Raw genomic sequence first — 12,561 nt, 5'->3', positions numbered from 1 at the left:
GAAAATCCCACGAGTTTCTGTGTCGTGATACGCTTTGTTAATATAGTTATATTTAAATCAGTGAGTAATGTTCCTTCATTTTGGTACATGTATATGCAAATTGTCATGAAACCAGTGACCCGTTTGTCAGGTCACGTCGACGGTAATCTAATTGGCACACATCGCCACACATAGTGCAATTGATTTCAGTTTACATGCACTACACAGTGGCGTACCGGGCCGCCCCAACCCCGGGGGCTGTAGAAAATTCAATTTTGCCGCCCTTCCTCAACAGCCCGAAAAGGTTGACCCAATTTTTTTCTCGGTTGTGTAAAAAGTGAAGAGCAAAAAAAAAAAAAAAAAAAAAAGGATTTCAGGCCCTGAATTCACTAATTTTTTTTGCCGCCCCTTTCTTTTGCCGCCCTCTTTTTTGCCGCCCCTTCTTCTTCCGCCGCCGCTTCATTTTCGCCGCCCCCTGCTTTTACCCGGGGGGCTGGCGCCCCAAAGACCCCCCCCCAAATACGCGCATGCTACATGTACAATCATGCAAATCATGTTAAAGTTGGGTCGATCCTTCATGTAATTATTTCGTGTAAGCTAATCCTAACCCTAATCCTAACCCTCATTGAACTTTGCACAGAGGGTCAACTTCAAAATTACTTAGACCTGTTCAAAATCAACACCATCGTGATCCACTGGTAATAAGGATTCAGAAAATGTATACTTTGACCTATCTATGATATACGGTTATAGAGTAACATTGTGACGTCAATTTGCTCTGATTTTGATGAAACTGGTCTCAAATTGTTTTTCCTGTTGCAAGACAGGGTTCTCAGGTGTTTGCCGCTGGTGGAAAAAACAGTGGTTTTAACCGCGGTTTTAACCGCTTGGCAAAAACAGTTTTTGCCAGTTTTTGCCGGCAAAAATGGCAAAAACTAAAAAAGTGATTTAAAGTTCTTTTTTTTTTTCATCTCAAAACAAATTATTAAGTTACAAAAATAATTTCCTGAGTGTAACAAGGCCAGATTTTGTTATTATATTAAGGGGATTCAACACCAATATAGGGCCTATTGGTTTGATTGGTCTAAAAAAATATTTTTCATTTATAGCTAGGCGATATGACCATGGATCATGTGAAATAAAAACAAAATAATGAAAAAACATCGTAAAAGTGTCCTTTTCACCTATTTGTCTTAAAGTTGACTGGTTGTTAAGGACGCTTTTTTTTAGCGATCCACGTAGTCTTCTTCACAACCGTTTTCTGCCGTTCCTAACACAATCGATAACCACATACAGTATTAGAATCGCAGTCCTATAATACGCCGTGCCTTTAAAATTTAATAAACATATACAATTAGTACCCAGGTAATTATGCTTGCAAATGAACAAAGTTCATATCAATAAAATCAAGGATCGAATGCCTTTTAGTGTCAAAATAGGCGAAATTACCGTCAAACTTCCACCGAATTCTGCACCCTGGCGAAGCCTCCTAACTATGCTGGCGTTCACAGAATTCCGAAGTTGTAATAATAATACCCAATCTTTACGATCAAAAACACAAAACTACAACTTCGGAAAAACTATCCTGGCAACATACATTATTGCCAAACAATATAGAATAGAAATTTCGACGTCAACTTGTCAAAATATTGATAAAATGTGCTCTAACAACATTAAGAAAGTACGCAAAACAATTTCTATTCAAACGCGTGTGAAATCACCGTGGTGAAAGTAGATGTCATTTGTTGATTATTTTATGCCAACCTCTGTAGGGATGGGCGATACCAGCTTTTTGTATCGATTGTCGATCTAGAGCAACCAGAGGGGGTGGGGGCAATTTTAGAAAAAAAAGAAAAAAAAAAAGAATGGCCGCGAAACGGCCATCACGTCAGTGCTTGTGCGACGCAGGGTGTGTCTGAGGGGGGGGCGTGGCCTCCTCAGAAGTAAGAAACTTGTGCAAAATGAAGACCCAATTGAATTGATTTGGTGGACCAGTTTGGTACTATTAGTGTGTAAAATTTTAATTTGAAAAAGCAGCAAATTTGTTAAATGACGGTCCATGAAACCTTCCTTGGACAAGTTTTCCCTGTAAGCCTATAAATTGTGTTAATAGGGCTTAAATTTGCAAATGTTGGAAGAAGAGCGAAAATGGTCATATGTATAGGCCTACGCAAGGGGGTGTCTCTGAGGGGGGATGTTCCCCCCTGAGAAAATTTTGCAAAATGAAGGTCCAATTGAAGCCATTCGGTGCATCGTTTTTACACTATTTGAATCAATTGCTTTAAACAGAAAAAAGGGCCCGAACTCAATTTGCAAAACATGAGATTCGCAATTTATACTAAAGCATGCATAAATCGATGAAGTCGGTAGGGCCTATGGAGTCCGTCTTAATACTGACTTTGGTGGCAAAATGTGAGGGGCCGTGCATATCGGCGGGCCCGCAGTAATTTTCACATGCTTTTAGGACGAGGACCCGCCTTCAAGCAATGCCTAAAATAATCGCAGGCCTTTATGATTATTATAGGACCCCTACTTCCGATCGTCCCGACTGTGCGGTTATTTAGACATGGGTCTACTCAATTACGTGCAATTTAGTTTCTCTCCTCCTTTCTTGCATTTCCTCTTCTCTTTTTCTCCTTTCTTCCCCTTTCTCTTCAGTCCAGCCTCCCTGAATCCGCGCCTTAAATGAGTCAATGTGTTTGTTTGGGGAGGGGATGGGGGTACGTGTGGCTGTACTGAGGCCTACAACATTTAATAACGAACTTAACTTACTAACTTATGCTGGTTTCATACTACCCTGCCGCTTGCCGCTGAGCGGTGTGGCGCACGCGCATTGCAGACAAACGGACACAATAAAGGCTTGTCATTTGTTGAAACGAAAGTATGCTGGAGGCTTTACACAAATAACACAGGTACGTGATAATATAACCAGTAGCAATGATCACTTTACCAACAAGATGCAACAACTTTACAACTTTCTTTTTAATTAATGAAACAAAGCTTATTTTTGACTCAGAGTTTAATTTTAAGATGCTTGCCGAAGTCAATAACTTTGCACATTCTTTGGGTTCCTTTGTTTCCACTCTTGTTAAAAGAAGACATTTCTGTTGAAAATTTAAGTTTAAAACATTATTAACACAATTTTTGTGTTGAAATCATTTATATTATTATTGTAGGGATGGGCGATACCAGCTTTTTGTATCGATTGTCGATCTAGAGCAACCAGAGGGGGTGGGGGCAATTTTTAGAAAAAAAAAAAAAAAAAAAAAAAGAATGGCCGCATGAAACGGCCATCACGTCACGCTTGTGCGACGCAGGGGGGTGTCTTTGGGGGGTTGCGTCACCCTCAGAATTGACAAACTTGTGCAAAATGAAGACCCAATTGAATTGATTTGGTGGACCAGTTTGGTACTATTAGTGTGTAAAATTTTAATTTGAAAAAGCAGCAAATTTGTTAAATGACGGTCCATGAAACCTTCCTTGGACAAGTTTTCCCTGTAAGCCTATAAATTGTGTTAATAGGGCTTAAATTTGCAAATGGTGGAAGAAGAGCGAAAATGGTCATATGTATAGGCCTACGCAAGGGGGTGTGTCTGAGGGGGATGTTCCCCCTGAGAGTTTGAAAAATTTGCAAAATGAATGTCCAATTGAAGCCATTCGGTGCATCGTTTTTACACTATTTGAATCAATTGCTTTAAACAGAAAAAAGGGCCCGAACTCAATTTGCAAAACATGAGATTCGCAATTTATACTAAAGCATGCATAAATCGATGAAGTCGGTAGGGCCTATGGAGTCCGTCTTAATACTGACTTTGGTGGCAAAATGTGAGGGGCCCTGCATATCGGCGGGCCCGCAGTAATTTTCACATGCTTTTAGGACGAGGACCCGCCTTCAAGCAATGCCTAAAATAATCGCAGGCCTTTATGATTATTATAGGACCCCTACTTCCGATCGTCCCGACTGTGCGGTTATTTAGACATGGGTCTACTCAATTAAGTGCAATTTAGTTTCTCTCCTCCTTTCTTGCATTTCCTCTTCTCTTTTTCTCCTTTCTTCCCCTTTCTCTTCAGTCCAGCCTCCCTGAATCCGCGTCTTAAATGAGTCAATGTGTTTGTTTGTGGAGGGGATGGGGGTACGTGTGGCTGTACTGAGGCCTACAACATTTAATAACGAACTTAACTTACTAACTTATGCTGGTTTCATACTACCCTGCCGCTTGCCGCTGAGCGGCGTGGCGCACGCGCTTTGCAGACAAACGGACACAATAAAGGCTTGTCATTTGTTGAAACGAAAGTATGCTGGAGGCTTTACACAAAAACACAGGTACGTGATAATATAACCAGTAGCAATGATCACTTTACCAACAAGATGCAACAACTTTACAACTTTCTTTTTAATTAATGAAACAAAGCTTATTTTTGACTCAGAGTTTAATTTTAAGATGCTTGCCGAAGTCAATAACTTTGCACATTCTTTGGGTTCCTTTGTTTCCACTCTTGTTAAAAGAAGACATTTCTGTTGAAAATTTAAGTTTAAAACATTATTAACACAATTTTTGTGTTGAAATCATTTATATTATTATTGATAGCATCATTTTACTTCAATATCTTATTCGCCATCGTGTTGTGCCCTTGAGTAAGGCACTTTATCTCGATTACTCCTCTCCACCCAGGTGTTTAAATGGGTACCGGCATTCTTAAATGCTGGGAAGGTAACAGACTCGCTGTAGAGGAGGTGTAGCGATCCCCTATAGAAACATTACATGGAGGAGTCTGGCCCAATCGCTAATGAAAGAGAGATGGGCACTCAGATCACTGTTTATACAGGGTCGGCTCCTTTACCTTTACCTTTTTTTTAAATCTTATTCAGTTTATTTACTTCATTTCTTAATTTTCTAGCCATAATCCAATCATAAGAATTATTGTATTTATGTACTTTTGCAGAGTAATGGTCCATATTTTTAGAAAGTTTTATATACTTGTAATCCACTCAGAAAGTGATCCTTTTATTCTCTTTTCTTTTAGAGCATATTGCAAATTGCAAGCTTTATCAAACATATCTTAAAACAATTTTATGCATTGTCCACATCATTGGACATAAGTATATTATCCAATTAATTTTACAGCATCTATAAATTGGTGTTCATTGAAGTTTTTAAACGTCTAGATTTAATGATCGTAAGAGGAATCTTTACTTTTTTTACGAATTAACTATATAAGAGAGTGATCAGAGATCACCTAAGTACGGTGTACCATGAGGGACATGCAAACTTCAAATCAGTTTTTGTGCAAGACCACTAAGCCAACTAAATATCTGTTGTGAGATGTGTGACATTAATCTTTGATATTGCTTAATGGAACAAATCGCGGAATTAAATCAGTAATAAACGAAGTAGATTCTTATTTAGCGGTCAAATTGGATAAAAGGGGAAATATTTGTCCCTGCTCTAAAGAAAATATAGGTTAGAAAATTATCCAATAAATTTAAATTTAAAATTGAGATTTTATATTTATTTATTTCACGAGGCGGCATTATCACAGACAAACACTGTATAAGCTAAAAACTCGAGCCTCATGCTGTCATAGCTCAGTGGTAGAGCATCAGACTGGTAATGTCAATATCGTTGGTTCGAATCCGCCTGCCAGCAATGGTTATATTTATGATTTTAATGCTACGCTACAATTTGTTCATTTTTTTCGTTTATTTATTCATTTGGGAATGTGTAGGGACCAGCTTGATTCACCATCCACAACATGATAATGTGTGAACATGCTACATTATAATACACTTGTAGGCCTATGTTGTTGTTGGTGTTTAGCCCTTTTGATCTTAGTTTTCCTTAGCCTTTTCTTTATGAAAAATTGTATAGATATACAGGAGATGATGGCAATCTTTTGCTTTCAGGACAACACATGAGCCATTTTGATATGATTTCGAAAATCATTTACCACTACTTATGTTTTGAGTATATCCCCAAACCTATGACCACAGGAATTGCAAAGCCCCACATTGCTTCCTGTATTTTGATCAATTGCTCAGCGTCATGGTCAGTGAGCACATAACTCACCCACTAAGTAATGGGCCTCGTGTATACCCTGCTTTAGTATCATAATTTATTAGGGAAAGATAAACACTATTCAAAATATCAATAGACAAGAAGAAAGGGATTTAGAGATTTGAAATTGAGTAGTTAGATGAATAGGCACGATTTAACAGAAGGTTCTTTCCAAAACTCAATCGTAATGGTGTATGTAGCTGGGAGGAAAAGCCGTCGACGATCAATTGAAAATTTTGACCTTTCATATTGAAGATATGGACTTTTTTTCCAAAAAGACCTAATTTTTTGGGGGTTTTGGGAAAAAATCCATATCTTCAATACGAAAGGTCAAAATTTTCAATTGATCGTCAACTTTTCATCCCACCTACATACACTTTAAGTATAAATCATCAGATTTATAAAGTTTACTTGAGTACTGTTAAATATCAAAAATATCAATTTTAATCATTTGCCATAAAATGTGTATTACATTACGAATGTCAAAAAATCGAAATTATTTGATATCAGAAGGACATTCTTCGTATTCAGAATGCAATTCGATATGTCTGATGTGCTCTAATGTCCCACAATAAATACTGTCCAAACGTTCATATCCCATCCCTTAACTGTACCAAGATGGTATGTGGACATATTGAGCTCTCTCCATAAAGCTTCAACATCATAAAAACAATTTTGCAAATTAGGATTTTCTTAAAAAAATAATACCATCTTTCACGTAACACAATAGACCACCATATTATAACAATCGCTTTTAATCTCACCATCATTAATAGTATTATCCAACTAAAAACATTGTCATTAAGTAACATTGTAATATGATCTACTTTTTTTGACAAATTATTAAAATTTGATATTTTTCAATTCCCCGCTAATTAGTGTATTGCATTTCCAGTTAGTGTATTGGAAACAAAACCTGGGGTTTACCTGACAAAAATCGAATTTTCTTGTAATGGCAATATCATATGGGGTACTTGATCATGCGCAAATCGTAAAAACATAGAATAGAAACTCTGTTGCAGGCTATGTGGTACCTCATATCGTGTGCATATGGTATGCTTAGCCTGAGTCGCTCGGCCTATCTCGAACAAAATCGCCATGCGTAGCTTTTGAAAAACGCGAGGATTCGCCGTACAATCACGGCAATTTTTGACACGAAGATATAGGGATGATGACGCTGTGCGCTGCTCACCACAACCCAAAAACCATTGCTCATCTGGATAGATCAGTGTGTTAAAAAGGATCAATGACCATTTCCACGTTATCACAACGCTGCGGTGATAAGTGCATTTATTATATGATCAGGTTATATGAATCAAACAATTACAATATATATACAGTAACGTATATTGGCTATATCAAACAACAGTTACAAAATGGTTCGAAATGTTCCAAAAAACAGCCTTCAATAGATCCGTAAAACAAAGATGTTCAGCTCAAAAGTTTCTAGAGTACTTACAAAAGTTCCGATTAGTAAAGGAATCAAACAATTATTGCAGAATAAATGAGTTTAAGTAGATTTTGTCAGAGAGGCATATCACTAAGTATATAAACTTTTTTATGACCATTTATTGAATACTTTATCTATACTTGTGCTAAATATTGGTATAAATTTGAGTTCAACTGAATGCGTTCATCATGATTTATAACATTTTTGTTTATTATCAAAAATTGACTAAGACATATTCTAGCTCGACCCCCTAAATTGTTATACTTCCGATGTCACTGACACACACTCTTTTTAGATTCTTGAGTGGCCCTAGGAAAATGGGGCTGAACCCTGATGTGTTAGATGATGTACAATAATAAGCATGATATAATATTTGATGTTCTTTTCGTGCTGAAGCGCTGCCAAATCCACGTAAAGAGCTCTCTGCTTGATTTGCCTTGATCTCTGATGGCGACGATGGAACCAATACTTTTATTACGCGAAGATATACTGGCTTTTCATTCTTCTCAAAATCTTGGATAGTCTGAAGGTAATCTGCAGCTGCTTTGGATCTGGGAAATCCAAGTATTTCTACAAGCTCAGATGAGATGTTTTGTGGCTGCTGGATTTGAAGCGAATCATTCTTATCAAATAATTGAGGGATAGCTATAGATCTCATCTCTTCTCTGTCAGCTTGCCGCAAAGCCGTATGAAGTGCGTCTTTCATTTTAGCAGAATGATCGGTCACAATGACATTGAATATCTTCTTGAATGGAAGGTTGCCCGCAGATGTTACGATAACACCACGCCTCACGAGACGATTTTCCTTAGTCTTCTCGTCCTCGAATTCGGCCAGAATTCTTTGACCAGCTGCATCAAGAACGCCATTAGCCGTTTTACTTCACGGTTGTATGTTTGCCGATGTCTTTGGCTTCATATAACTTAGTACTTAGTAGATTCCACCCATCTGTCTTTTATGTCCTCAGTTTCAGTCAGAGTCCTGCCATTTTCATCATTAACCCTAACTGAACACAAGGGAGTTTTGCTATCGGAAGGAAAGAAGAAACGAAAAGGAGAGAAGATGAAGAAAGAAGTCACTTGGTACCCCGGGATTCGAACCTCGGACCCCTCGCATGCCACGCAGAAGATCCCCAGCGTGTAGCCACACAGGTGACGTTGGCCCGGCCAACGATTCCCTGGGCATATATGGCTTAGGCTGATTGCGTCATCAAGTCACGTGCAATGCGTGCACGAGCAGCGATTTTCATAGTGAGATTCAGTGAGATTTAGTTCAGTAAGGGTTAACCACATCTCGTTTGACTCTCCTCTGCTATTCTCCGATTCGTCACAACTGTTCTCAGTGAACGTCTTCTTATACCCTGTAACACCATTGGTGACTCCTGTGCTAAGCTGAGGCCAATTCTTTGTTTCCTGAAACTTTGTCTATCTATTAGCAACAAAGAGAGAACATTGTGAGATTCATGGTTGTTCCTTTTTCTTCTTTTGAACATGTTTCTTTGCCTATGTCAAAGCCTTTTTTCATAGCTCAATTCGAGTTTACTCTTCTTCCTCTTTTTTTAGCAACTGTTGGAATCTGTTTCCTACCTTTGCTGTGAAGTTAGCAGGTTCAACATAATAATTTATGTCTCTAGTCCTCTTGTTCGAGAACGCTTTGCATATAAATCAAGGGAGCAAACTGTAACTTTTGAATTTACATCTTCCTTGGGTTTTGGATCATCGAGTCTTTATTTCAACGAATGAGATCTTAAATCCGAGCTAAAAGATGCAACTATTGACTGCTGGCTGCAATTATAACATATCTGTCTTTGTTTAGGATATACAGGGCTGAACAAAACTGATACTTTTATTCTTTTGCGCGCTGTATACCCCTATGTTCCATATGGGTTCTGTCAAGCCTGATATTGTAACCATCAATTTCAATCTCACTATCATTAACCAACCAAGTTTCACCAAGATATAACACATCAAAATCATTGTCATTAAGTAAAGTTCTATTATGATCTACTTTGTAGCGAAGATTTTGAATATTAACATGTGCTATTTTAAAACTTTTTGAAAAGGATCGAACGATTGCTGCATCTGTGCAATAAAAGCAAGCCTATCCCCTCGTGCTGAAGCGCTGCCAAATCCACGTAAAGAGCTATCGGCTTGATTTTCCTTGATCTCTATTGGCGACGCAGGAACCAATACCTTTATTAGACATACCGGCTTTTCATTCCTCTGAAAATCTTGGATAATCTGAAGGTAATCTGCAGTTGTTTTTGATCTGGGAAATCCAAGTATTTCCACAAGCTCATATGAGATGTTTTGTGGCTGATGGATTTGAAGCGAATCATTCTTATCTAATAATTGAGGAACAGCAATAGATCTCATCTCCTCTCTGTCAGCTTGCCGCAGAGCCGTATGAAGTGCGTCTTTCATTTTAGCAGAATGATGGGTCACAATGACATGGAATATCTTCTTGAATGGAAGGTTGCCCGCAGATGTTACGATGACACCACGCCTGACGAGACGATTTACCTTAGCTTTCTCGTCCTCAAATTCGGCAAGAATTCTTTGGCCAGCTGCTGCAAGAACGCCATTGGCATCACACAGGTGTTCCTCGGGGTATACGAAGTTGATAATTGCATCGATAATAATCGTTGATAATTGCTCTTTGATGTCACCTTGGAGGTATTTAATCAAACAGTGTTCCCCTTGAATTTCCATCTTGTTGGTAGAAGCTTTGCACGTCCTGGGAAAGATACAGTTATTTAATTATAAAGAATAATTTGTCGTAATGGCTATCTGTATACTAAAACATTTTTAGTTTGATTTGATATTGACTTTTCTAATAATAAAAATATGGCGACGTTCCGCATCTTGTGAAATTCATAGCCCTGTAACTGCGTATTAGGGCGTACGTTTTCATCTTGCAGTTTGATTGGAGTAATTTTCATGCTTTTAAGTCCAGTCCAAAATTTGATCAATTGTTTAACTCATTGGGTAAATGTTTACTTCATATTATTTTTCTGTAATTTTGTAATTACATCTTCATGTAACTTCATTTGATTCTTTATTTTCATTGCATTAGTTTATTATATTGCACTGTACTATTATCAACAATGTTTTGCGATACCTTTGGTCTTTTTATCTTTTCAGTTTCCGTAAGTCTATTGTTCAGATACGAAAACGCAAGGGAAGTTTACTGTAATTTGACTTCATTGTTAACTCTGAAGTACCAATCAGCTTATTTCAATAGCGGTAATTGCCTGTGTCAATAAAGGCTGGAGATAAAAGATTATGGAACACTGGTGTCTGACCGGTGTTTTAATGGTCTAGCGCCCTCTCGTGTTTGACACTATTAAATTGATTCACATTATGACAAAATGCCAATCCGAAATGAAAAGGTCTACTTTTTTCTGTAAAAATCACAAAAGGTCCGCTTATGAGCATGTCGCACCCCAAATGCACCTGTGCAGGGCCGCAGTGTCGCCCTTCCCTCGTATCAATGTCTATCTGCCTATTTTGCTTCCCCCCTCTGAATGATCAGTCTCCCCACTCTGTCCCCGGTCCCTTCTCTCTCCTCTCGAGTTCTGCTCTTTCTAGTCTTTCCGTCTCTCCCTCTCCTCTCTTTCTTCCTCACCCCTCCCACTCTCACTTGTTCAGTCTCAAGTATCCCCTCCCTCCCAGTCTTGCATATAGGCCCAACCAATTATCAGATTAGCTTGCCATTGTTACGAATGAATAGAATAAATTATCTTTGCTCCAATACAATTCTTTTGTATTGCATTTCAATATAAAACATGATTACCAAATCGCCACTTGTACGCGCCTCATTGGGAGATATATGGCTATTTCAGACGCCGATTCATCGCCAATATGAAAGACGTTTGCTTATAACTTGGCAACATGGTTAGTATATATTTCAATGCAAGACTATTTTTACGAGCTACTTACGCCTAGGCGTAAGTGCATACCCAACAAACACAAAAACGTTTTAAAAACGTTTAAAAAAAGTTATATTTTGGCTTTTGGTTTGGTAAAAACGTTTTAATAACATTAATGTCGGGTTATATAAAAGTCATGATAACGTTTTAAAACGTTTTGTATGAAAACACACTACAACAATATTTTTAAATGTTTTCAAAAATGTTATTGTAAACTATTTTTGCAAACATTTTTGCCAAATATTGTGTCAATACTTAAATAACATTATGTTAAAATATTTGAACCCAGCAAACACAGAAATGTTCTTAAAATGTTTTTTCAAAACCTTTTAATAACATTTAAATGTCGGGTTATATAGAGGTCATGAAAACGTTTTTAAAATGTTATTGAAAATATTTTGGGCAAACATTTTTCGCAAAATATGTTTTCAACCCTAAAATAACATTCTGTTTAGAATGTTTTGTATCAAGTTTTCAAGAATGTTTTCGGAATGTTATTAAAATGTTTTATATCTTTTATATACCCTGACATTTAAACGTTTTCTGTAAAACATTTTTTTGTTTGCTGAGCAGTAGATTATCAAAAAAATGTTTTTTAAGGTTATGAAAACGTTTTATACTCTTTATATAATCCGACATTTAAACGTTTTCTGACAACCTTTTATAATCTTTTGCGAATGATGTCCAAAATTGAAGCCGTACAATTTACCGCGAATTTAGGACCATAAAATTTAGACTCTTCTTTTGTCTAGATTAGTACCCAACCTCTCATCTCAAGGTTTTATGTCCAAAATTAACCTAACTTACCAAAACGAAAACTGAAATTCACGAGCTTCAAATTATTAGTAACTAACAAAAGGCTAGAATAAAAGATTGGTCACACCTGGGAGGCTACCACTTTAGAATAACAATGACTTACAAAAACGGATACGGATACGGGAACAGAAACTGAAAAGATAAAACGACGGCTTGTTTGTAAGATGATAAACTTATAAACTTACCTCGTGCGCGATTCTCATAAGCTTATCTTTGCGAAAATCAGAGAGGAAATAATGTGCTTAGCGTAGTTTTTCCCATAACCACATTTTTATTTTGCTATTTTAAAGAATACAACAACAATTTCATCATTATGAAAACAAGCAATGAA

The sequence above is a fragment of the Amphiura filiformis genome, chromosome 18 (genome assembly GCF_039555335.1).
Source record: "Amphiura filiformis chromosome 18, Afil_fr2py, whole genome shotgun sequence".
Lineage (NCBI taxonomy): Eukaryota > Metazoa > Echinodermata > Ophiuroidea > Amphilepidida > Amphiuridae > Amphiura > Amphiura filiformis.
This window is presented reverse-complemented; position numbering follows the sequence as displayed.